This window comes from Mustela erminea, chromosome 4 (assembly GCF_009829155.1).
Source record: "Mustela erminea isolate mMusErm1 chromosome 4, mMusErm1.Pri, whole genome shotgun sequence".
In the NCBI taxonomy this organism is placed as follows: Eukaryota; Metazoa; Chordata; class Mammalia; order Carnivora; family Mustelidae; genus Mustela; species Mustela erminea.
The window spans coordinates 120,113,319-120,140,962 of NC_045617.1; the positions used below are offsets into that span (position 1 = coordinate 120,113,319).

A 27,644-nucleotide genomic window follows, 5' to 3' on the forward strand; every position below is an offset into this window, starting at 1 on the left:
TGATGTAGTAAGGACCAGATTAATTTATAATCATCTTCCCTCCACTCCCTCAGCTCCTAAACATGCTCAGACATACATTTGTCCCAAAAGTCTCAGAGATGTGTGCACATCATGCCCAATATGGAGCTGCCTCACCATACAGGTTATAAAATGTTTCACAAGCAACTAGATCAAACCTTTAAAGTACTCAAGTTAAAACAGTTCAAATGAAGACAATCTGTTACGAAAGAGGATCTTCATACTGAATCTCTGATCAACAACTAATGATGCTGTTCAGATCTGATGCTGATTGGTTCTCGACTTGTAGATTATCCAATCCAAGAACACAGACATGAGTTCTTTGGTTAGTATTATTAGGGATGTGCATGGAGGATGGTGCTAGTTGGTCCTCATTGATTTAGATTTGCCTGCCTCCACGAACCCTGTCCTCTGTATTTTCCATCATGGCATGTCTGTGATTCCCTAGAGGCTTCTTGATGGCAGCTCTGACAGTGATACTGATGGTGCTGAGCCCTCCCATGGCTTGGGCCAGGGAAACCCATGTAAGTGCACACCTGGGGTGGTGAGCTATTAGGGGATGAGGAAAGGAAGGGAGTTAATTCTGTCACTGTGTTCAGACTGTATCCCTTAGAAAGTTGTAAAATTTCCTTCAGTGTCCACTGATTTTTATCATTTGGCTTTTCATTTCTTTTCTCAACAAAAGGAACTTCTATGCCTTTTCTTTCTACAAGAGAGGATAAGGAATCTACATATATATCCATCATTCAGTCTCAACTCTTCTCCAGTGAAACATCTCCAGGCTTACATTCCATTTCCTCAAGGTCTGTGGGAATAATGATTTCATTATAATTTTTTGTTGAGTTGTTTTCTTTATTATGTTGAGTTATACCTGGTAAAGGGGAAATCTCTAGGGTATGGAAAGGACTTAGAAAGGTCTCTTCTAGAAGAACCTGTGTGATATCCTCAACAGGATCAGTGATGCTGGTGTCTCTCCCTGAGAAGTGAGGATGTATCAAGAGGTCTCCTTCATTATTTCCTCTTCTTCCTCCTGAACTCCAATGTTTATAAAACCTATATTCCTATATTGTAGGTTTTCTGACAGAAGTTAGGATTTGTTTTCTACTTCTCCCATAGAAAGCAACCTGGAGCTGAAGCAGATATCCTTATTACTTGAAATAATGCTGTAGATAAGGAGCATTATGGGGAGTTCTTTGATGCCTTAAAGAAATTAAGGAATATTCTGAAAACCTCACAGGGTATAGTGTTTATTATGAATTTATTTTGAACCTTTCTGTACTACTGGTTTCTCCCCCATGTCTCCTTTCTCTGACCCACAGAAGGTCTTCAAGTAGTATAAGTTTTATGAAATTCTGGTCTTACAAATTTCTGGTCAAAAATATTCAAATATCAAGAATTTCATATGTTTCAAACTAAACACACTGAGCAGGGTACAGAGTGTGTGAAGGTTGTTTACATCCATCTTATCGGGCTAAATGTCTAGAGAACTCATTGGCTTCCTTGGGTCTTGGTCCTCAAATCATGGACTAATTCATCATGGCCTCTGTTTTCTGCAGTTAGCCAGTTTGGGGAAGGCTAATTAGCCCTCTTCTTTTCCTTCTATGTCATCACCATTACAGAGAATCACCAATGTTTGCATAAAACTTCAGCACTACAATAGATCCATTAGATGAATTGAAACTTGATGACATTTTCCATCGTAAAATCATCTTTCCCTTACCTGTGAATATTTCTTCCAATAACAACAACAACAACAACAACAACAACAAAAAAAAAAAAAAAAAAAAAGAGAGAAAATTTGTCTGAATTTCTCAGAGGATGCAGAAGGGATTTAATGTGTTATCAGAGAAAAAGAGTGTTGGAGCTTGAGCCCCTTCTTGCTTTCCAGGATCTCTACAATGATCCAAGTCCCAGAACCCTGGGTTTATTCATTTAAACTATAAATACTTTTATTAGTATTATTTCTGGGCTCTGTTTGAGGATCTGAGAATACTGTTTGGATAAGATAGAAAAGTCCTATGGCTAGAATCAAAAGATAAGAACTACTAAGTATTGGCAAAGATGTAGAAAAAAAGAAGCCTAATGGCTTTGGTGGGAAAACAAATTTGTGTAGCAACTATGGAAAACTGTATGGAACTTCATCAAAAAATTAAATATAGAGTCACATAAGATCCAGTAATCCCACTGCTGGATATTTACCCAAAGTAAATGAAACACTAATTTAAAAGATACATGCACCCTCCTGTATATTGCAGCATTTGTATACAGTGCAAACCTAGTGTTCATCAATAGATGAATGGATAAAGAAGATGTGGTATATATATACAGTAGAGTATTCCTCAGCCATAAAAATGAGATCTTGCCATTTGCAAGAACGTGAATGGACCTGGAGGGTATAATGCTCAGTGAAGTAAGTCAGACACTGAAAGACAAATACCAAAAGATTTCACTAAATGTGAAGTTAAAAAACAAAGCAAATCAACAACAAAAAAAGAGACGAACAAAAAGTCAGACTTTTAAATACAGAGAACAAGCCAGTGGTTGCCAGAATAGAGAGAGTGGGGGATGGGTAAATGGATGACAGAGGTCGAAGAGCACACTTTCTGTGATGAGCTTGAGCATGTACAGGATGGTGGAACCATTATGCTGTACAATGGAAACTAATATAACACAGTATGCTAATTATACCTCAATGAAAAAATGTCCACGACTATCAAAGTCATTAAAAACTTACCTAACAACAGTGTAGAAAGCCCAATAAACATTTAACAAAGAAATTTCAGAGAGCAGTAAGTGCAGTATAAACACAACAGTGCAGAGTATTGTGACAGAGATTTGGATTCACCTGACCTCAGTTCCAGTGGCTGGGGAGCTCTCCCTGAGCAAGTGACATTTAGCTGGCACGTGCTGATGAGAAGAAACTGGTCATGTGTAGGATCTGAGGGACAGGTGTTCTGGGGAGAGAGAATAGGATAAAGACCAAAGTGTGGGAAGATGTTTGATGAGTTGAAGGGACAGAAGGAGTGTGGGGAGTAAGCTGAGGAGTGCTCTCCGGGTTGCCACTAGCACGTTTCTATCACTAGGGGAATGCCCACCATGACCTCATTGTTGGTGCTTTTTTTTTAAATTTAGATTTTTATCTGATTAACTTTAGCTTATATTGAAGTTTGATATGATTTTCTTTTACTAATGACATACTAGTTTTCAAAATGTTTATCTGCTAGTTCATGCAAACATGAACACAGACCAAAGGCTGTGCCAAACACTTGTTAAAGTTGTTTTATTAATTTTTATCTTCATAACAGGCACTAGTAACTGATTCTTTCAGAAAGCTGTGAATTTGTAGGCTTCTCTCAGTAAACTGTAACAAGAATGGAATTTAAAAACTATACCTTCTCTTGATGAGACAAAAATTCTTTGGTCATAAGATTTCAACACAGACGTCATACTGTGGCAAATTCAAAGCCAAAAGCCTTAGTTTTTACAAGAAGCTCAGAGGAGCATCATGTGGAACAATTACCCAAGGACATTGACACTACAGGCTTCTCACAGTCCAGCTTGGCTGTCAGGAACATGTCACTGATCCAAAGTGGTAACTGAGTCAGTCAGGAAATATATATCTGGTTATACATATTTCTTGGTTTGAAAATAAGGCACAGGGATAATCATTACATCTTTCAGACATCCTGAATTTTAGTCTTTCCAGTCACTGTTCACTTTGTTTTGGGTGAGCCTGAAGCCCTAGCACAACCAAGAACAGTCATTTTTTGGTTAGAATTCTTAGTATCTTTTGATAATCTCTTATTAAGCACTATTGAAAGACCCCTGCCCTGGAGAGTCCCCTCCCTTAAGAGATAAATAAGATGGCTTTAGATGTCCTGACAGCAGCCCAGGGTGGCACATGTGCAATTATCAAGACAGAATGTTGTGTGTACATCCCAGACTATCACAAAAATGTCACAGGACTAATAAAAGATATGAATACCCAAATTAAGGCCCTACAAGATCCTTCTCTCTCTCAGTGAATGGTTAAGTTCCTGGTTTGAAGGAGGACTATGGCCGAATCTCCTTTTCGGGCTTCTCATTCTTATCACCTTATTAACCTTAATATGTTGCTTTGTTCCATGTTTCTCTACTTGGTGCCGAGACTCCATTGCTACAATGACTACCCCACGACAGATGATCCTTATCGCACACGAGGACGCCTCTTCACTGTCAGCGCTGGATTCAGCTGCCTCCACCTTTCGTAACTCCCTTATACATTCCTACCCTGATCAATATTGACCCCAGTAGGTAGGGACAGCTCTACGCCCCTATTCAGCATGAAGAAGTTATAGAAGATGAGACCTTCCACCTTCAACCACCTTAAAGATTTAAGGGTCAAAATTGTTCAGGGGGAAATGATGAGGGAGCAGGAGGCTGGAGAAGGGGCTGAGGATGGAGAAGGGGCTGATGCCTTGCACCCCCTCTCCACCCACTCCCCTTGGTAATATGTGTGACATTCCTCAGGCACCCCTGACTGCCATAAAATGATAAATAGTTAACTTGCTGAGATCGCAGTCCTGCAGGGCGGGAGTCTCCCTTGGTTTGCAAATGTCCTTGAGATTTAGAACAAAGAAGTTACCTTATCAATAGCCCTAATGTCACCCTCCCCTCCATAAAACACCGAAGAAGGCGGAGGTAGAAGGAAAAGTAAATAAAGTTGAATTTCTTCTAAACCTAAATCTCATTAACAAGGATGCTTGATGGCAGGAGTGTGACATTCCACCAGGAGACTCCCAATTGTCTTTACTTGATAAGTAACCAGGCCTTCAATATCCTGGTAGTGCTTTTTTTTTTCGCATGCGTGGGCTAACCGGCCAGTTCTGCTTCTGTAAGATTGCTTTGTCTGCTTTTCGCGCGGGGTCCCCTGACCCAATCCACTGACGCCAAGTATGCCTGTTCAAAGGATCAATCAATCAGCGCCGTCCCCACCCAAAACTTGTTTGTACCTGTCTATAAAAACCCCGCTTTCCCCTCGGTCGGTGTGCTCGGTTAGCTGGAGCTGCCGACCACCCGCCGGTACCTGCGCCCCAATAAACCTCTTGCTGTTTGCATCCAGTGGCAGTGTTGGATTCTTGGGTAAGGGGATCCACGGGTCTTTCATTTGGAGGTTCCACCGAGATCATCGGACTCCTGCTCAGGGATCCAACGGACTCCCACCGGGAGGTAAGCTAGCTGGCCAGCCCTAGACTGTCCCTTCGTTTCCTCGTCTTCTGCTTCTGTTCTGTCTCATGTTCTCTTTCGGCCGTTGTCTAGAATTGTACCTCTACGCGTAGGAGGGCTTGTATTTGTAGGCAGCTTGAGAAGGAGTTGACGAACTCGGACTTCTCCCCTGCCACCCTAGGGGGACACCCCAGGGATCAAAAGGGCTTGGAGCCCCGCATTTGTCCGAGGGTTAAATCCGTTTGTCCGTTCCAGAGGAACCCCTCGGCCCTGGACGGAATTTGTCCACTGAGAGGAGGTCTCGAGACTCCTTTTGTAGGCCAGTGGAATTTGTACGGTGCACCGCAAGGTTTTTGTCTTTGCCGGCTCGTTAATTGTTTTGTGTGTCTTTCTCGTCGCGCCTTGATTAAGGTTACATTCTGTTTATGGGAGGGTGTCTAACCCGTTTGAATCTGAGGAGTGCCTGATTGTATGAGTGTGTTTGTACGGCTCCATGGCTTCGGCTACGGAGTCTCAGTGGGCTGCACCCTGATTCTCGCAGAACGTCATACGGCATAACGGTCATCTACTCCTTGGAGTAGCCTGGCCCGGGGTTTATACGGATAGACCTTAGCCAAGACGCTCCTAAGCTCCCGCGAGGGACGCGAGCAGGACAGCACCTGAAAGATCCCCCTCCCCTTGTCTGCAACATCGTACATCGGGAGGGAAAAATAAATACTAAGGTCAATAGCTCCACCTCGCGGCCATCTGAAACCTGAAACTCCTCCCCTGTCACCCTGGGGGACGGCCCAAGGCTCATAGGGGCCCGATTCTTTGGGGCCCCACAAGTATCCGAGGGATACGTCCATCTGTGGGCCACAGAGGAAACTCGTAGTTCCACGCGGCCGTCTGAAACCATCCTGTTGGTGTTACGCCGAAATCGCGCAGCGTCCTTTTTGTTATTCTGTGTGTCCTACTCATTGTCTTTGGTGTTATTTTTAACTCTGAGATGGGGCAAACATTCACCACCCCTCTAAGCCTCACTTTAGGTCACTGGAAAGATGTTCAGAACCGAGCCAACAACTTATCGGTGGAAGTCAAAAGAAGAAAATGGCAGACTCTCTGCACCTCTGAATGGCCCACCTTCAAGGCTGAATGGCCCGCAGAGGGGACCTTTAACATTAATGTTATTTTGCAGGTCAAAGAGCGGGTCTTCGATCAGGGACCCCAGACTAAGGGGCTTTTGCGGAATGTGTTTGCCCAAATGAGTCAGCTAGTAAACTTTCTCCTGACATATTCGATGATAATTACGTAAATAAGCCTTCTTCTAGTAAACCCAGGTTGCTGGGCCATCCCTAACAAAGGGGATTCTGGCTTTATTTCTCTCTGTTACTCCTAATAGATGTGGGGGCTTCTCCCTCACTCACTTCCCGTGTTAATGGCTATAACTGGAGCCAACTGGGGTTGGTCTAACTCGAGACAGAGACTATAAGGAATATTCCCAAGCAGCTGCCGAAACTCTTTGTTTCGGGGAAGTTTCCCTGTGTTCTCTGGCCTGACTTGGACTGCCTAACCCCTCCCCCCTGGCTGATGGGAAAGCATGGCGTCTGCTCCTCTGTTGGGGCTTATGAGCTCTGAAACCGGGAATCCCTTCTCTGCCTCCTGGCAGCACTTTGTTTCATGTTTTCCCCTTCTGTTTCTGCACCAAGGTGCGTGCAGCCTGCATGACTAGCCTCTAGATCATGCACTGAAAGACCCGCGGATCCCCTTACCCAAGAATCCAACACTGCCACTGGATGCAAACAGCAAGAGGTTTATTGGGGCGCAGGTACCGGCGGGTGGTCGGCAGCTCCAGCTAACCGAGCACACCGACCGAGGGGAAAGCGGGGTTTTTATAGACAGGTACAAACAAGTTTTGGGTGGGGACGGCGCTGATTGATTGATCCTTTGAACAGGCATACTTGGCGTCAGTGGATTGGGTCAGGGGACCCGCGCGAAAGCAGACAAAGCAGTCTTACAGAAGCAGAACTGGCCGGTTAGCCCACGCATGCGAAAAAAAAGCACTACCAGGATATTGAAGGCCTGGTTACTTATCAAGTAAAGACAATTGGGAGTCTCCTGGTGGAGTGTTACATTCCTGCTATCAAGCATCCTTGTTAATGAGATTTAGGTTTAGAAGAAATTCAACTTTATTTACTTTTCCTTCTACCTCCGCCTTCTTCGGTGTTTTATGGAGGGGAGGGTGACATTAGGGCTATTGATAAGGTAACTTCTTTGTTCTAAATCTCAAGGACATTTGCAAACCAAAGGAGACTCCTACCTTGCAGGACTGTGATCTCTGCAAGTTAACTATTTATCGTTTTATGGCAGTCAGGGGTGCCTGAGGAATGTCACACATATTACCAAGGGGAGTGGGTGGAGAGGGGGTGCAAGGCATCAGCCCCTTCTCCATCCTCAGCCAGCCTCTTGCTCCCTCATCATTTCCCCCTGAACAATTTTGACCCTTAAATCTTTAAGGTGGTTGAAGGTGGAAGGTCTCATCTTCTATAACTTCTTCCTGCTGAATAGGGGCGTAGAGCTGTCCCTACCTACTCAGGTCAACATTGATCAGTGGAGGAATGTATAGGGGAGTTATGAAAGGCGGAGGCAGCTGAATCCAGCGCTGACAGTGAAGAAGTGACTTTGTGCGTGGTAAGGATCATCTGCCGTGGTGAAGTCATTGCAGCAATGGAGTCTCGGCACCAAGTAGAGAAACATGGAACAAAGCAACATATTAAGGTTAATAAGGCGATAAGAATAAGAAGCCCGAAAAGGAGATTTGGCCATAGCCCTCCTCCAAGCCAGGAACTTAACCAATCACTAAAAGAGAGAGAGAGAGAGACCTTGTAGAGCCTTAATCTGGGCATTCATATCCTTTATTAGTACTGTGATATTTTTGTGATAGTCTGGGATGTACACACAACATTCTGTTTTGATGATTGCACATGTGCCACCCTGGGCTACTATCAGGACATCTAAGGCCATCCTATTTATCTCTTAAGGGAGGGGACTCTCCAGGGCAGGGGTCTTTCAGCACCACAGCTCCTTCTCTTTCCACTGTCAAGGAGCAAGAAGAGCAGCCCCTGGACCTAACACTCCCCACTCCAGATCTTCCCACGCATGTCTCAGGTAAACATTCAAAGTGGAGTGGGCCCAGGTGGAACATAAATCACTATTGGAACTAAGTTAAGTTTGTTGGTTTAATTAAGATAAGACCTGTCTTTTAAGTTATCAGCAGTAAATGTGAAGCTTTTATTCTATCAAAGTTTACTGAAGGTCAAATAAGCTTGTGTTATTTATTAAAATTTGTTAGCAAAGAAATGACTAAACTGATGGTTAATTGTCTGTCTCAAAGTTCTAATGGGTAATTGCTGAAGTAGCTTTCAAAGTCTTTGGTAACCCGAAAGTTTGAAAGTTTTGCTTGGATGACAAATGGAATTGAATTGTGGACATCTAGGTCTTAACCAAACAGGATAAAATGCTAAGTCGTTAATTACTGGATGTAGGCTTGTGCTTTTGACTTCTTACTGCAAAGAAACTAAGAGTATTTAAATCTGTTGGTAAACTTGTTTTCCACTTAACTGATTCATAAATTGCCACCTGAAGAATTCTGTTGTAACAGTTCACAATTGGTTAATACTTAGTCTTCACTAGAGATTAAGGTGTTTCTAAGAATACAAAGTTCTGCTTAGTGTAACTAAGACTGATGGAAATAAAGGGAAACTCTGTATGTAGGAAAGTAGGAGATATGTAAGAAAGATTTGAGGAATGGGAATACATTTTGTTGAAGGTAAAGGAAGGTAATTTTGTCCTAAATGAGATGGTTGTTTGGAAGGAAATGGCTTGGGACAAAATCTGAATGCAAAGGAAAGTTGTAGAAGGTTTGTGAAGGGAAATCTTCAGAAGGAATTTTAGCTATGGTCAAGAATGGATTAAGATTGAAATGAATGGGTTTTAAAGGTACATTGGTACAAGACTGAAATTGTCTCTGTTCAAAAGGACAATGTTTTCTTAGATCAATTGATCTGCTGTTAAGAAAATGTAAATGGTTTTCTCTTTGCCTGCCCAGAAAAACCAGTTTCTATGATCAGTTTTACCAGGTGTTTAACATCCCTAATTATATTTAGGCATGTGCTTTAAAACTTTCTAAAATTTTAGCAAATGTTGACAGGATTTAAACTGTAAATCTCTTTAACTCAGGCTTTTCCTTGGTATGTGAAGTTGCTCATGAAGTACTACTGAACCAATGATAAACCTTGGATTACATTTGGGAAAATGCTGTAACTATTCTAGAGACTCTACGCACTTCCTAAAGTTTTAACGTTTTGAGAGATCATCGCTTGATACTGTAATTATGGAAATGTTATGTATCACAGAAATAACCTGATTTCCTTGCAGCTAAATTGTAAACTCCCGTGTCTCTTTAGCTCTAACCATATCCATTCTGAGTTTTTGTCATTTATAATTGCTTTAATTCTCTGGTAAAATGAGTTTTATCTTCAAGGATATTCCTATAAAGGACTTTCAGGACAAATACAGATATTTGATATACTTGAAAATCCTAAAACTGAAATGGGTAAGAATTTCCAAAACTGACTAAAGCCGCATTCACCAGAATTAGTAAGATGGGACTAAATGAACTAAAAGATTATAGTGTTGTGTCTCTTAATGTTTTGTCTTACTTTAAACATTGCTGGTTCTCTCTAATGTTTGCTCTTCCAGACTAGGGATACTTCCTCCTAGTTATCTGTAACTTATAGAGATGTGAAAGTGCTCAAAGCATTCAAGCTTTTCTCTCTATCTGAACCCTCTGAAACCAAACGTCTCAGTTAAGCATTCTTCCATGGCAATCAGTCATTTGCATAAGTTCAATAAGAATCTGTTCTCATTGTAACAGGACACCATTGGGAACTGGTTATTTTACCAAGGCTTTGACTGGAATGTCATATTTGAAAAGACTCAGATATGACCAGACAGCTTTAAAGGAACTAAGGTTGACTTTATGAAACCTGGAGCCATAAAGCCCCTTGGGACTGTTGGCCTGATACCTTGCTTACAGAGTTCCCAGCAGCCTCACCAGGTGAGTAAAGAATGTCACTCCTTGGTAGGTGCAGTCTCGGGAAGAGGAATTCGCCCAAAGGTATTGCAGGCATGACTGATGGCAAGTACAGGGCTTGGCTTCTGGCCCTGAGAGGCTACTAAAAGTTCAACCTAGAGATTGCTCATAAGAAGTTCCAGCAAAGCAGATTCTAAAAGATCTATTGATCACACTCACTGTTCTTGCTGAGCTTATGTAAATAATAGGCCAAGTTTGTTAAAACTGGACTTGTTTCACAAGTGAATTTGTCCTGATTTGGCTATCTCTGTAAATGAGGGTTATTTTAGAGAGAAAAATTATGTTTTAATAACACACATTTATGGATGTTAAATTCTAGATTTGATTGTCTTTAAGTGTTTTATGGGGGTACCAGTAGAACCCCCTCACACATGATTAAACAACTGGAAAATGGGATTGATTCCCCTACAATTGTATAACTTAACTAACACCTTATGTGTGGCTGGGATAATGAAATTGCCTAAAAGCCAGCCTATTGCACTCCATAGGATTAACTATGGACTTGTGGAGATAATGGATGACCCCACCTCTGTTGAGATGCAATTGCAAACAGACGCTTTAGCCAAGCATAAAACAGCCCTCATAAAAGGAGCCAATGGAGGTCTTGACCTCAGGTCTGTCTGTTCTGTCGGCAAGTAACGCAGTACTGTTCTGATCTGCTGCTATTAGAATGCATTGTGAAGCGACTGGAGTATGATTAAAAGTTGTTCCCCCAATGCTTGGAGTAGTGATTGTTGAAGGAAAATCCAACTAAATGATAAAGGCTGAGTGTTGAGGAGGGAGCCTATATCCATGACTATAGCCTTGCTATTGGGCATCGGGGGAATAACAGCAGGTGTTGGAACAGGGACTTCCGTCTTAATCCAAGGTAATCGGCTCATGCAGTTACAGGTTGCTATGAATGATGATTTAGAAGCCATAGAAAAATCAATCACAGCCTTAGAAAAATCTTTGACTTCCTTATCAGAGGTAGTACTACAGAATAGGAGAGGACTAGACCTCTTATTCTTAAAGGAAGGGGGATTATGTGCAGCCTTAAAAGAAGAATGCTGCTTTTATGCCGATCATACCGGGGTGGTCAGAGAAATAATGGACAAGCTAAGAGAAAGATTAGCCCAAAAAAAAAGGGAATTCGAATCCCAGCAGGGCTGGTTCGAAAATTGGTTTAACGGATCACCTTGGTTCACAACCTTGCTATCCACCCTAATGGGACCCCTTATCATCTTATTATTGATCCTGTCATTTGGCCCTTGCATCCTAAATAGGCTTGTCCAGTTCACGAAGGACCGCTTGTCTATAATCCAGACTATGGTATTAACTCAACAATATCAACTCCTAAAACTATCAGAGTCCCAGACAAGCTTAGAGCAGGAACAAGACGAATGGATATAAGATTCTATCCATGATAAAGAAAAAGGGGGGAATGAAAGACCCCTGCCCTGGAGAGTCCCCTCCCTTAAGAGATAAATAAGATGGCTTTAGATGTCCTGACAGCAGCCCAGGGTGGCACATGTGCAATTATCAAGACAGAATGTTGTGTGTACATCCCAGACTATCACAAAAATGTCACAGGACTAATAAAAGATATGAATACCCAAATTAAGGCCCTACAAGATCCTTCTCTCTCTCAGTGAATAGTTAAGTTCCTGGTTTGAAGGAGGACTATGGCCGAATCTCCTTTTCGGGCTTCTCATTCTTATCACCTTATTAACCTTAATATGTTGCTTTGTTCCATGTTTCTCTACTTGGTGCCGAGACTCCATTGCTACAATGACTACCCCACGACAGATGATCCTTATCGCACACGAGGACGCCTCTTCACTGTCAGCGCTGGATTCAGCTGCCTCCACCTTTCGTAACTCCCTTATACATTCCTACCCTGATCAATATTGACCCCAGTAGGTAGGGACAGCTCTACGCCCCTATTCAGCATGAAGAAGTTATAGAAGATGAGACCTTCCACCTTCAACCACCTTAAAGATTTAAGGGTCAAAATTGTTCAGGGGGAAATGATGAGGGAGCAGGAGGCTGGAGAAGGGGCTGAGGATGGAGAAGGGGCTGATGCCTTGCACCCCCTCTCCACCCACTCCCCTTGGTAATATGTGTGACATTCCTCAGGCACCCCTGACTGCCATAAAATGATAAATAGTTAACTTGCTGAGATCGCAGTCCTGCAGGGCGGGAGTCTCCCTTGGTTTGCAAATGTCCTTGAGATTTAGAACAAAGAAGTTACCTTATCAATAGCCCTAATGTCACCCTCCCCTCCATAAAACACCGAAGAAGGCGGAGGTAGAAGGAAAAGTAAATAAAGTTGAATTTCTTCTAAACCTAAATCTCATTAACAAGGATGCTTGATGGCAGGAGTGTGACATTCCACCAGGAGACTCCCAATTGTCTTTACTTGATAAGTAATCAGGCCTTCAATATCCTGGTAGTGCTTTTTTTTTTCGCATGCGTGGGCTAACCGGCCAGTTCTGCTTCTGTAAGATTGCTTTGTCTGCTTTTCGCGCGGGGTCCCCTGACCCAATCCACTGACGCCAAGTATGCCTGTTCAAAGGATCAATCAATCAGCGCCGTCCCCACCCAAAACTTGTTTGTACCTGTCTATAAAAACCCCGCTTTCCCCTCGGTCGGTGTGCTCGGTCAGCTGGAGCTGCCGACCACCCGCCGGTACCTGCGCCCCAATAAACCTCTTGCTGTTTGCATCCAGTGGCAGTGTTGGATTCTTGGGTAAGGGGATCCGCGGGTCTTTCACTATGAATGTTTCTTAGGAATCTGGTGCCAGTGCTGAGCTATTTTCAGCACAATTCATCCACAGGATAAGGTTTTTTTGGTCAGATATGATATTGGCAAATTTTTCAATGCAATACTCAGCTTTCTCAAACAACAGAAGCTTTTTCATCACATATATTTCAGGTAGTCTAACAGTGGTTCTGACCCAGGGACATTTTTACCAGTACCCTCTACCCCTGAGGTATAAAGCAATGTCTGGAGCCATTTTCTAGTTTTCAAAACTGGGTTTTCATCTGACATCTAGTGGGTGGAGGCTAGAGTGCTGATAGACATCCTAAAATGCACAGAACAGCCTTCCCACAACAATTATCTTGTCCAAAATGTCAACAGCTGTGGTTATCAATTGTATTGTTTTCTCCTCCCCATTTCTCATTTTGGGTTTTGAGTCTTCTGTCTTTTTTTTTTTTTTTTTCTTAATGTAGTTTAAGAATTGCTAATTTTGGTTATTTATTTATTGATTGAAAACTGGGTCATTACTTTCAATGTTATGTTATTGTGTCTTCTGGTCTCTTTTATTTCTGATTTTTCTTGTTATTTCCTTCCTCTACTGAATTTCCTCCAAGTTTCTTTTTCTAGTTCCCGCAGGTGTCATGTGTTTGTTTGAACTTTTTTTTCCCCTTTTTTCTTTTTTTTCCCTTGACACTGGCTGAAAGAGAACTCTTTATTGCTTTAATGTACAGAAAATTCAATAGTACACACTTAGGCCAGTTTGGTGGTCAGTTCTTTAGGCTTTGCCTTTTCCTTTTTTTTTTTTTTTTTTTTTTTTTAAAGATTTTATTTATTCATTTGACACAGAGAGATCACCAGTAGGCAGAGAGGCAGGCAGAGAGAGAGAGAGGAGGAAGCAGGCTCCCCGCGGAGCAGAGAACCCAATGCGGGACTCGATCCCAGGACCCTGAGATCATGACCTGAGCCGAAGGCAGCGGCTTAACCCACTGAGCCACCCAGGCGCCCGAGGCTTTGCCTTTTCCAACTTGGCAATGCGAACCACCGACTTTAGACCCAGGACATTGTCTCAGAGACAGAGGATCTCACCACATCTGTCATTGTAATTTCTCTTGATAGCCTCCAACTGTTTAAGAAGAGCTCATTTGTCTTCTGAATTAATTTGTATGAAGGCGACTATGGTGCAGATCTTCCCGTGGACCAGACACCCCAGCCTGGCCTTCCCCTTGATTATGTGGGGGAATTCCCATATTAGGATAACGGGGCAGGCAGGAAGACATCCAGCTCAATGGGATCCATGTCATATGAAATCACTACCAGCTAAACCTTCTTGTTTTCCACCAAGGTGGTGAAAGGATGAACCTAGATCAAAGGACAGTTGGCCTCTTAGGGGGACATCCCTTTACTAGCAGCTTTCATCTCAGCCAAGCCAACAATTTCTCCTTCTCTTGCTTTGCCTCTGGTCTGAACCTGTGGGCCAGCTTAAGCCATTGAGTAGCTGTGTGGCTGTCAAAGGCTTAGGGACTGGCTAATCGTGAGAGGTACTTCTAGACATTTATATAGAATAACCCTTTGCTGCTGCAGCAGGAGTAGCCAAGATATTTGACAACGTGGGTGAGGTCCCTTTTGGGCTGGATATCTTCCTGTCCATTGCCAAAATTCTTGGGTCTTTTCTCAGACAAGGGATTGACCACCTTCTTGGCTTCCTGTTTCTTCACCAGAGTCCAGAGCCATCCCTCAGCCTCCTTTCCTTTCAGCATCTTGGTGGAGAGAGCTGAATTTTTTCTTTTAATACAAGAATTTACAGCATACATTTCAGTTGTGTTTTCTTTTTCTTTTGTCTTGAGATATATTTTGATTTGCCATTTGATTTCCTATTTGGCCCTTTGCTTGTGCAGTAGTGTGTTGTTTAATATTTACATATAAATATTTAACATTTACATTGTAGATTTTCCAGCTTGTTTTACTGTTGATTTTTAGTTTTGTACCATTATAGTTGGAAAATATATGGGGTATCATTTCACACAAATGAACAGAACCGCAAAATGTTAACAGTGCTGAGGTTGAAAATACTGATTTATACTGTGCTGCTTCTCAAAACTGTAGACTCACACTTTATACACACACTCACCTTCCAATTCATGTCTTTGTGGTTTTAGTTTGTTTAAATAAGGAAATAATAAAGTATAAAGTTGTATACCTTCATCAATTTCTTGTAGAGACCATTGAAGCCAAGATCTTTTTTTTTACTTTTTGCCTTATACAATGTTTTTCAATATTCTGTGATTTCTGGACGATCACCATCTCTGTTAACTTTCAACAACGTGCCTTTATAAGACATGAATTGTGGCTGCCACAAGTATTTTTCAGTAAAATATATCAAATTGTTGTAGTAACCCTACATTCTATTATATTGATAATGTCAAATGCTCCTGGTTTTTTTTTTTTTTTTTTTTTGGTCTCCTTTTTAAATACAGAGGTATTTTTCTCCTATTTTTAAATGTTTCATGTTAATCAGACTTGAATAAAAAATGTTTCTTGGGGCACCTGGGTGGCTCAGTGGGCTAAAGCCTCTGCCTTCGGCTCAGGTCATGATCCCAGAGTCCCGGGATCGAGCCCCACCTCAACAGGAAAACTGCTTCCCCCTCTCTCTTCTTGCCTCTCTGCCTACTTGTGATCTCTGTCAAATAAATAAATAAAATCTTAAAAAATTTTTTTCTTAGTTTGATTAAACGTGAAACAGAAATATCCATATATACATACATCTATGCATATATGTGTGTATGTATATGTATATATTTGCATACATATATTATGATGTGTGTATGTTTACATATATTGAAACTTTCAGGAGCACATGTGACTGATTGACTAATTAGAGCTCTGACATACCTGACCATTTACCTCACCAGACTAGATTTGCCAAATGGATTCTGCATCAAAATTTTTAATGCAATCTCATTTTCTGAGACTTCTGAATTTGGAAATGTAAGTAAAAATGGAAGAACTATATTACAACCATGGTTTTAATCTCCTTAAAATTCCTCACTCATATGCCTTTGAATTCAGTATACAAGTCAAATACTACCAGCACCCATAGGCTTTTAGAATCCACTGCATGTGGTATCTCTAAAGGTCTTTCTCCTTCCTCTCACTGTCTGCTTCAGTGAACTGTTTTCTCTGGTTTCTTAAGGAAGTTTCTCAATTCTTTCAAGCTTTTGCAGTTACATGACCTTGACCTGAAATGTGGCTTCCCCTCCCCCCCCCACACACACCCTCCAGCTCACATCTGCTTAATCTTTCATGTCACATCTGGAATGTCACCCTTGAGACCACCTCTCTGGCACTCTAAGGTAACGGAGATCATCCAATTATTCTCGGCTCTAGAACTGCACACGTCTCCTGTGACATTTCTCACCCCGTACAAAGTCTGGCCTGGCTGGGTTTTGTGTGTCACTTTCCCTGCATTTTCAGCTCCAGGAGTGGAGGGGACGCTTCTGTTTCCTTCTCTGGATTCGCAGGGGCGGCAGGGGCCTGAGCCTGTACCAAGTGTTGAGGTGGGCGAGGGGAGAAGCAGGTGGGGGTTTAAGGCGGGGGAAAGGGCTGCGGGAGGCGAGGAGGGAGGCGGGTCTCTGTCAGCGGCAGGCGTCCAGGAGAAGGTGGTGAGGGGCAAATGCCGGGGCTATTCAGGCTGGGGGTCCGCCGCCGAGCCCGGGACCCAGTGGCCGCCTCTCCCGCCGCCCGCAGAGGGAAGACGGGCGGTGTGTGCTGGTGGTTGGGGGCGCCAGGGGAGCCAGCGAGGGGCGCCGCCGTCAGTGTCTTCCAGGAGCCCGCGGGTGACCGGATCGTCTCTGTCCCCACAGCACATTTCCTGTACCTGACGACGTCGGAATGCTACTTCACCAACGGGACGGAGCGGGTACGGTTCCTTGGAGAGACACTTCTATAACGGCGAGGAGTTCGTGCGCTTCGACAGCGACATGGGGGAGTACCGGCCGGTGATCGAGCTGGGGCGGCCCAGTGCTCAGTACTGGAACAGCCAGAAGGACTTTCTGGAGGATGCGCGGGCCTCAGTGGACACATACTGCAGGCACAACTACGAGGTGGGTGAGAGCTTCACGGTGCAGCGGCGAGGTGAGCGCGGCAGGGGCGGAGATCGGGGGAAGGTAGGGGTGTGTGTGTGTGTGTGTGTGTGTGTGTGTGAGAGAGAGAGAGAGAGAGAGAGAGACAGACAGACAGACAGACGGACACTGAGACAGACTCGTCTGGAGTGAGCGCACAGGGTCTTGAGCAAGTACAGGTTAGAAGGATCTCTGTGAGAGTGCCCTGTCAGGGACATTGTGGTCTGTTAGTGTCAATGTGCAGAGTGTGTGGTGGTGATTGTATGGTTGTGTCCCTGTGTGGTTGTGCGGACAGTGTGTGAGGGGTGTGCTCTGAAGCGGGGGGGAGGGGGGGAGCAGAGAATGAGTGTGAGCTGGGCTGTGGGCCTGGATGTGGGGATGGGCTGGGAGAGTGGGTGTGAAGGGAGGATGCAGCAGGGGACATCTGACATCTTTGGTGGCCCCTGAGGGAGAGGTGAGGGGAGCTCAGGAGCTGCAGGTGGAGGGAACACTAGGCAGGTGGTGGAGTCCTGGGGAGGGAAGTGGAGGGTGTCCTGGTTGGGGTGAAGGTTTAGGGGAAGGGAGGGGAGGATTAAAAGATTAGGGAGAATGTGAGGAGGCCAGTCACCCTCTGTTCTTGGCACTCACCCTTCTTAATTCTGAACCCCTGAAGGAAGTGTGCCTGTGTGTGGGGCCATTTCATTGAGAAAAAGTGTCAGACTAATTTTTAATGGGTCCAAGAGACCTCTGAGACCCTTATTTATTTGTGATTTTGAAACTGCATTTTTAATTACATTTTTGTTACAAAACATATTGATACTGCTGTTTATATAATGATGAAAGTATTTAAGGAGTTGAATACGATTTTTTGATATAGTTGTAACAATTCACCTCACATTCCCCTTTGCTAGACCTTTTTCAATACTGCCACATGCTCAGTTGAGAATTTATCTTGTTAATTTTTAATCTCTATTCCTTTGATTTCTAAGATTATTGAACATTATTTTCGTATATTATTTGGCTAATGATTTTTACCATTTAAAAAATTATCTACTGTCTATTATCTTGGGGTTTTGGTGTTTTTCTCAGTGATTATATACATGCTCTATAAATAAGATTATTAACATTTGCTGACATTTGATCCAGCATTTTCCCTAGTTCGTGGTTTGTATTTTGGTTCTGTTTATGACTTCTCCTGCTAGGGATGGAAACATTTTTATTTAAGGAAATATACTGCAAAATTTTTAGCAGTGGTTTCTCCTCAATCTTGAATCTACACTTTTATGGTATTCTAAAAAGCTTTTCTTGTATTTCTCCTTTTACCAAAACAGAAATTATATTTATTTAGGCTGTAGTGTCAGGGATGGTCTTGGGCACTAAGGATACCTGTTAGTGAGTCTCAGATCCTGCCCTGAACTCAAATGTTAGTTGTAAAAAGGAGAAAATTATAAAATGATAACAATTCTAATAATAGATATTTTTATACTGCAAAAAAGAAGGACTGATCAGCTGGTGGAATTATGAGAATTTTTTAAAATAAGTGAGTTTCCTTGCTCTTTTTCCTCTTTTAGGACTCTTGCTATTCTTGGACTCAACTCCCAGAGCTAGAGAACCAGCTCTGTCTTTCCTGCTTCCCAGGGTAGAACTATGTCTGGATTGTTCCAAGGTGTGAATGTAGCATTCCCAGGATTTCACACTCTCTTTCCCCATCTACCTCAAGCTGTTCCCCAATTTATCCACCCTGCTTTGAGCAACAAAACAAAGATAATAAGTAGCTAACACATACTGAAGGCTAAATTCCAGTTACCGTTTTACATCCTTCGGTACATTAATCTTCACATAACTCTAACAACTAAGTTGATATCACTATTCCCCTTGATATTTTAGAAAGCTGGGGCACAGAAGAATGTCAAAATTCTCCCAGGATGAATAAGTAAAGTAGCAGAGTCTGGATTTGAACTCAGTCAGCCTGCTCCAGAAATTGTGTTTTTAAGACACTTTATGCCTTACAAAACTTGGAAACACTTCTACAAGGATTAATGGCTTCATACCATGAAAAATAAATCCCACAAATTTCCCCAATAGCTTTCAAATCGAATGGACCCATGCTGTCAGGATTAAACTCAAGGTTCGCGATACTGGTCTAATTGGGCTACATGGTCAGCTTTAGGAAAGCCTGCTTGAGACTCAGCCAAGGACCAGAGACCAGAGGTAGCCAACATGGGAGACTGAGTCTGTCGTCCTCACTGAGTCCCTCTACCTCTTCTCTTCTAGTGGAGCCTATAGTGACTGTGTATCCTGTGAAGACCCAGCCCCTAAAGCACCACAACCTCCTGGTCTGCTCTGTGAATGGTTTCTATCCAGGCCACATTGAAGTCGGGTGGTTCTGGAATGGCCAGGAAGAGGAGTCTGGGGTCGTGTCCACAGGCCTGATCTGTAATGGAGACTGGACCTTCCAGACCCTAGTGATGCTGGAGACAGTTCCTCAGAGTGGAGAGGTCTATACCTGCCAAGTGGAGCACCCCAGTTTGATGAACCCTGTCACTGTGGAATGGAGTGAGAAGCTTTCTGATCTCCTAAGTTCCTCACCCACTAAGGAGGGAACTTTCCTTTTCCTGAGTGTCAGGGTTTTCTCTCCTTACACCATGTTTTCATTTGTTCCATGATCTCTTCTCTTCAGCACAGATCACTGGGGGTTGCTGAGTGATATCCTGTGGTAGAAATCCTCTGATAGTTTCTAGATATCCTGTGATCATTTGTATAGATCCTGTATTCCCTGGTGAGGCAGTTATGCCTGGCTGGCAGAACAGAGGTTGTCCATGTTTTGACATTTTCCATGGCTCACAGGTCATGGTTCCCTCTTCACACTGGGTGCCAGTCCCCTGGTTCGGTTTGGGCTTGTGCTTCAAGCACTGTTGCTCTGAGTTGTTGATTGTGGTCTCAGAAGAGGCACATCCTCCATAATGTAGGAACCTTCCTGACTTGGGGGGAATCCAATCTTGACTCTGCCTTTCCTTAGCTGTGTTGCTCTGCACAATCTGTTGAGCTCTGTGGACTCCATCCAGGCTTCTCATCCTTTGATGCTGAAGTAGTGGATTTTTTTTTAAAGATTTTATTTATTTATTTGTCAGAGAGAGAGAGAGCGAGCGAGCGAGAGAGCGAGCGAGCACAGGCAGACAGAATGGCAGGCAGAGGCAGAGGGAGAAGCAGGCTCCCTGCCGAGCAAGGAGCCCGATGTGGGACTCCATCCCAGGATGCTGGGATCATGACCTGAGCCGAAGGCAGCCGCTTAACCAACTGAGCCACCCAGGCATCCCTGAAGTAGTGGATTTGTCAGAGCTGTGATATTTAAAAAGTTCAGCGACTAAACATTGCATTTGTGCAATATGATTTTTAAATTTCTTTTCCAGAAATTGAAAATTATTCGATTTCTTCAAGGCAGTCTGCCTTCCTCATTCTCACAGTTCTCAATCTCAGAGTCTCTATCGGAGATGTTAGAGTTGGTATAAAAATCACTAAAACTGTTTCTTCTCTCAGGGGCACAGTCTGGGTCTGCACAGAGCAAGATTCTGAGTGGAACTGGAGGCTTTGTTCTGGGTCTGCTCTTCCTCGTGGTGGGGCGAGGAAGAGCAGACTACTACTTTTGATTCCTACTTCAGGAATCAAAAGGGTAAGGCACCTGTTGATGAGTCTCCACAGAGACTCTGTGGGGGAGAAATACAGCTTTGATCAAATAAGGTCTCTGTGTACCAGTGACCCTGTATGAAGCATTTCTTTCCCAATTCGACTTCAGATTTCTTAGAAATCTAGAAAGCAACAGCCCATGGTTACTGGGTTTTAGTATAAGAGATTATGGCCTGTAGAGATAAGAGAGAGGTTAACAAGCGTGGGAATCTTGGTTTGGGATCCTGGGCCAAATGGAGGAAGAGGCACTAAAGCTAGTGAAATCCCACTGTATTTGTGTGACGGAAGCTTCGTGGGTCACATCTCTCACTTTTTTCTCCACTCTGGCATCATGTCATGTGGGTTGTGATTAGATTTAGAGAAATCTAAGGAGGCAGGTCTGGGGCTGGGACCTTGTGTGTAGGGACAGATTTACCTTCTTATATGTTAAGTATATGTCTTCTCTTCTCTTTCCCAGGACACTCTGGACTTCAGCCAACAGGTAATGCTCTGTCATCCTCTTTAGTGATAGATTTGGTTATTCCAGAACAAGTGGTAATGGTGAAAGACAGAAAAAATGAGAAAGACTTTGGATCTGACTTCTGATTGGGCAGTTTACCCTGAAGCTTCCTTTCTCCATTTAGTAAAAGTCCTGTGCTGTGAAATAGCTTCAGATCAAGAAGACCTAAGAATATGATCTTCTTACTGCAGGGCTTTAATTCAAGGCCCTGGGAAAGGGAGAAGGAGCTGCTTGGAGAGGTGGGTCTGGAAATAACACTCTGCTCTGTCTCTGCAGGTCTCCTGAGCTGACGTGGAGATGGTGACACTCCAGGAAGAACCTTCCTTCCCAGCTTCTTCTCAGAGTGAAAGACTTCCAGCTCTCACTCCTCCACAATTACAGTGCTTTCTCAGATCTGGTTGGCCCAGCTTCAGTGACCTTGCAGCACTTGTTCTCCCTGTGGCTCTGTCTGCCCCTTCCTTGACCTGGAAGCCCCAGTGTGACTTCAGTACCTCCTCTGCACTCTCTCTGGTCCCCTTCTGCATCGCCTTTCCTGCCTCCCTGCACGGGAACTGAACTTCTTCTCATGTATCTTCATAAGCTTTTCTCAAATAAACATGGGGTTAAAATAATCTGCTTCAGATAGTTTCAAAGAAAAGAGGTATAAAAAAAGAGACAAAGGGAGGATTCCACCACAATAAAATAATGGTTTTTATTTATATCCCAGAATTTTGCTCAGATATGGGGATCTTGAAAGTATCCTTGTTTCATTCCCATTTATTCTTGAGCTTTACAAGTTCTGTAATTAGACATATTTTCTGGAGTTTGGAGGAAGCCCTTAATGACCCATAAGATGATGATGTCCTACATGTCTATGTTCTGAAACACAAACACACCAGTCCTTTCACACCATGGGTTAAGGAAAGGGGACAAAAAAATATTCCTGCAATGTAATGCAAATAATTTTTACAGAGGTGATGCCCTTAGACTTTTTATAATAACATTCTTCTGTCATTTTGTCCCTGATTTTTTATTTTTTGTATTTTTATTTCATTTTATTTTTAAAGTAGGTTCCACGCCCAACATGGAACATGAACTCATAACCTTGAGATCACAAGTTGAATGTTCCACTGACTGAGCCAGCCAGGTACAACTTTCCCTGATTATTTATAGAAAGTATCCTAACCTGAGTAAACCCCTTTCATTATACTGATGGTGAGCTCTGTCTACCCTTCCATCTTTTTCTGTCTCTCAGATAAACTTAGTGGCATGCTAACACTTTGGCTTGGGATGCAGCCTTCCCAATAACTAAGTCTCAGACCACCAAGACAAAGCCACAACTCTAGGGGAAAGATACAATTCTGAGAACTTCCAGACTGTGTGTATTCTTATTGTCTACAGGAATATCCTGGATGGATAATATCTTGGCAGATCAGAAGGAGTACTGGGAAACAAAGGGGGAAATTATGAATATTCAGATGCCCATACAAACAATGAAATGTTATGCAGCTGGAAGGAAAAAATAACACACTGCTATAGAATAATCTCTCAAAGGCGTTTGTATGGGTACAGAAAAGTTTGTAAAGCAAACAACATTTTGTTTAATAAGATAGAAGAAGAGAATAGGAATATATACCTAGATCAACTCATTTTGTCTATATCACCCATCTGTCATTATCTCTTTCTCATCTATCTAATCTACATACTACAATGGAAGGATTTTTTAAAAAAATTGTCGCCTCTCAGTCAAAATGTATGAATAGGTTGAAGGGAACAGAGATGAAAGCTGTACTATTCTGAATATATCTTATTTAATAGTTTTAATATGAGGACACTTCAAATATTTTATGTCATAAAAACTTTAAATAAAAAGTTTAAAAAGACAAAATATATAAAAACAAAACTGTATTGATGAAACAAACATGACAAAAAGCATATGGTGGGGGGGCGCCTGGGTGGCTCGGTGGGTTAAAGCCTCTGCCTTTGGCTCAGGTCATGGTCCCAGGGTTCTGGGATCGAGCCTGCATTGGGTTCTCTGTTGGGCGGGGAGCCTGCTTTCTCCCCTCTCTCTCTCTGCCTGCCTCTCTGCCTACTTGTGATCTCTGTCTGTCAAATAAATAAATAAAATATTAAAAAATATATATATGGTGGGAAACAAACAGGAAATTAAACCAAATATTTTTGGTTCTTAGAACACTTTGTAACTGTAATTGTAAGTGAGTATATAGCTCTAAATTCCTCAGACTTCAATGAGATAAGAGTTGGAAAGTTTTCAGACAAATGACCTTAAATTGCTTAAGGAGATGATGAGTTCTGCTGTCATATTCTGTCTGAAGAGTCACTTTGAAATATAAATCAGATCTAAAGAGCAGGCAGTAGATTCAGAAGTTCATGGTTATAGTGATTTCAACACGATTTCTCCACTATTAGAGACAACTGTAATTTATCAAGCCAATTCAAAGTTTATTTTATGTATATTTTAGTTCTATCATGCATTATTGATGTGAAGCAGTTTATCATCCTGTGGGAGTTTAATAAGGTAACTGTCATGTACTCAACATTTATATGATCTTATCAAACCCTGTTTGATCCCAGGGTTGCAATGTTACTTTTGTTGTGTTCTCTAAGACGAAGATGTGAGTTGTCTTATTTATCTTAGATCTGTGGTCTGACGTTATAATGTAGGATTAAAAGGCATGGCAGGAATATTTCAGTGGAGATGCTTTCTGTTGCTAGTGGAGAAAAATCAATCTAATTTGGTTTATTTTTCTTTAACTCCTTGTCTCACATGGCAGCCAGACCCAGTGTAGCTCATCTCCAGAACTGGTTAAATCATCAGGCCAGTGATGTCGCCAGTGATGGTGGGACTTTGTATCTCATTTCTCTATCATACACCACACATCAGTGTTCTGGAAATGGTAGTAGGCTGCCTGCCTGGAGAAGCTTCAGAATTCATTTTCTCTTACAATTTCCAAAGGTAGGAAAAGGAACTGTTTCTCCTCATATGCATTTATAAGAGGGAACTAAACATCTTCAAGTATTCCCAGTAGATATACTTCCCCACACATTAGGAGGACCATGGGATGACTGTGGTATTCTCTGACAAACCATGCTCCACCCTTTGTGGGTTGGGCCTGCCTCACCTGAAGGCAGGATAGATGGACTGGAAAGATGTGAGCACATAATCTTGTTTAGGAAGAAAGAAATGTTAAAGGGGGTAGAGGAGAACACTTTTAGATGAGGATACTGTAGTATCTGGTACTATTAGAGTGTTAGTATTTTTTGTTATCTCCCCATGAAAGATGCTAGATTGTTGAGGGGCAACATCAATTCAAGGTTGTGAGGGTTTTTTTTTTAAATGTGGAGTATTACATGGCAACTATAAACCCAATTACAATTAAAGACAACAGCTAAGCAAGAGGATTATTTATTTGTTCTTAGAACTTAACATGCTGATACTTAATTTTATAAGGAAAAATATATTTCTCAGAATATTTCCAAGGACAATTAATGTGTGTTAAGTTTGATAAAATGCTAAAACCTGTTATATATATATCTATATCTATCTATCTATCTATCTATCTATCTATATATCAATTTTGATAGGCAATCTTATAGGAATTGATTTCTTATTGATTAAATATGCCAGTACAGCAGAGTCCAGAATTAGATTGAAGAGTTGAGGTTTAGTTTAAAATAGAGCATTTCAAGAAACCCAAATAGATTAAAGATTTAAATGTGAGACCTGTAACCATATAACTCCTGGAAGAAAACATAAGCAGTCAGCTCCCCGACATCCATCCTGGTGATGATATTTTGGGTTAGACACCAAAGGCAAAGACCACAAATAAAACTGAAACATTGAATTACATTAAAAAGCTTTTGCACAGCAAAGAAACTATCAATAAAATGAAAAGGTAACCTATGAAATGGGAGAAAATATTTACAAATCATATATCTGGTGATGGGTTAATATCCAAAATACATAAAGAACCAACTTACTCAACTTAATAGCAACAGAACAAAACCAAACAACAGCAAAACAAAAAACCCAATCTAATTAAAAATTGGGCAAAGTGTCTGAATAGACGCTTTCCCAACGAAGACAACAGATGGCCAACAGGCACAAGCAGAGGTGCTCAACATCATTAATCATCAGGAAAAAGCAAATCAAATTCACAAGAGATATCACTTCACACTTGTTGAGTGGCTTTTATCAAAAAGAACAGAAATAACAGGGGTTGTTGGCATGGATGTGAAGAAAATGAAACCTTGTGCACTGTTGGTGTGAATGTAAGTTACTGGAGCCCCTGTGGAAAACAGTGTGGAATTTCCTCATAAATATTTTAAAAAGAACTTTGATCCAGCAATTCCACTTCTGGGTACTTAACCAAAGCAAATTAAATCACTAACTTGAAAATATACTTACATCCCCCTGTTTATTGCAACATTATTTATAATAGTGAAGATATGGAAATAACCTAAGTGTCCATCAAGGGATGAATGGAAACAAACATAGTATACATACATCAACAAATATTATTGAGCCATAAGAAAGAATGAAGTTTTGTCATTTGTGACAACATGAATGGACCTTGAAAACATTATAGGAAGTGAAATATGTTGCACAGAGAAAGGCAAATTAGAGTGATCTCATCTATATGTTGAACCAAAAGATTAAAAAAAAAAAAAAACCCAAAATAGAAAATCTCACCAATACAGAGAAGATAGGGTGATCACCAAAGGTGGGAAGCTGAAGGTGATAAAATAAGTCTGATGTGTGTAGTAAGTAGCGATTCTTTTTTAGATCAAGAAAATTCCCTTTTAATAGAATTCTTAAAATCTAGATATAGAAAAATTCGGTATAGGATTTGAATCCCGTCAGATGTTATTTTATGATTCTACCAAGATGGTCATATTTTTTTGTCTCCTTCTTTAACTTAATGTGATAAATTGCATTAATTAATTCTCAAATTTTAAAACAATCCTGCAGTCCTGGAGTAAAATCCACATAGCCATGATGTATTGTGTGCCGCTTCCAGTCAGCGAACGGGAGAAGAATGAAGCACAAACAAGTCGGCTGCAAGAGATTGGGAGTAGGGAACAACAGTTGAAAAGACTGCTGCCCCTCAGTCTCTAACTCCTCCATCTCACTTTTATTAGCTAGAAACAATGACCAACAGAAGAGCAGATGAAGGTCAAACAGTCATATACCTTGTAGATAAACAAGAATGAGGCAGTTTATAGTTATCCAATTAGCCACAGGCACTTTTGGGAGGAGAAAGGGGAGATAACAGAAAAATGAAGCAGGCAGCGTTCTGCCCTGAGCAAGCCCGCATCCCCAGCTTCTCAGCTTCAAGGCCATATATCATCCCCTCCCCCAAAGGCCTGTTGCCAGTATGTGTTTTTCTTAAGCTATATCTAAATGTGTTTGGTAACTAGTAAAATCTCCCAGGGGTTATACGTTAAATAATACATTGTTCTGAGGGGCAGTTGAAATTGTACTTTTTGAATATCACTGGATTCAATTTTATAATTTTTTCTTAAGAATTTTTTTTAAATTTTTTATTTTTTATAAACATATATTTTTATCCCCAGGGGTACAGGTCTGTGAATCGCCAGGTTTACACACTTCACAGCACTCACCAAAGCACATACCCTCCCCAATGTCCATAACCCCACCCCTCTTCTCCCAAACCCCCTCCCCCCAGCAACCCTCAGTTTGTTTTGTGAGATTAAGAGTCACTTATGGTTTGTCTCCCTCCCAATCCCATCTTGTTTCATTTATTCTTCTCCTACCCACTTAAGCCCCCATGTTGCATCACCACTTCCTCATATCAGGGAGATCATATGATAGTTGTCTTTCTCTGCTTGACTTATTTCGCTAAGCATGATACCCTCTAGTTCCATCCATGTCATCACAAATGGCAAGATTTCATTTCTTTTGATGGCTGCATAGTATTCCATTGTGTATATATACCACATCTTCTTGATCCATTCATCTGTTGATGGACATCTAGGTTCTTTCCATAGTTTGGCTATTGTGGACATTGCTGCTATAAACATTTGAGTGCACGTGCCCCTTCGATCACTACATTTGTATCTTTAGGGTAAATACCCAGTAGTGCAATTGCTGGGTATAGGGCAGTTCTATTTTCAACATTCTGAGGAACCTCCATGCTGTTTTCCAGAGTGGTTGCACCAGCTTGCATTCCCACCAACAGTGTAGGAGGGATCCGCTTTCTCCGCATCCTCGCCAGCATCTGTCATTTCCTGACTTGTTGAT

General features: G+C 42.0%; 1 long non-coding RNA gene and 1 pseudogene across 1 annotated transcript; both read left to right on the forward strand.

The window, feature by feature from the left end:
• The first annotated feature begins 428 nt into the window (after positions 1-428).
• On the forward strand, positions 429-22,987 carry LOC116588956 (annotated as a pseudogene).
• Positions 17,237-17,885, forward strand: LOC116588957. The gene is made up of 3 exons (XR_004285134.1): positions 17,237-17,513; positions 17,712-17,718; positions 17,874-17,885. It is a non-coding gene; the product is annotated as an uncharacterized LOC116588957 (long non-coding RNA).
• Positions 22,988-27,644: the final 4,657 nt, after the last annotated feature.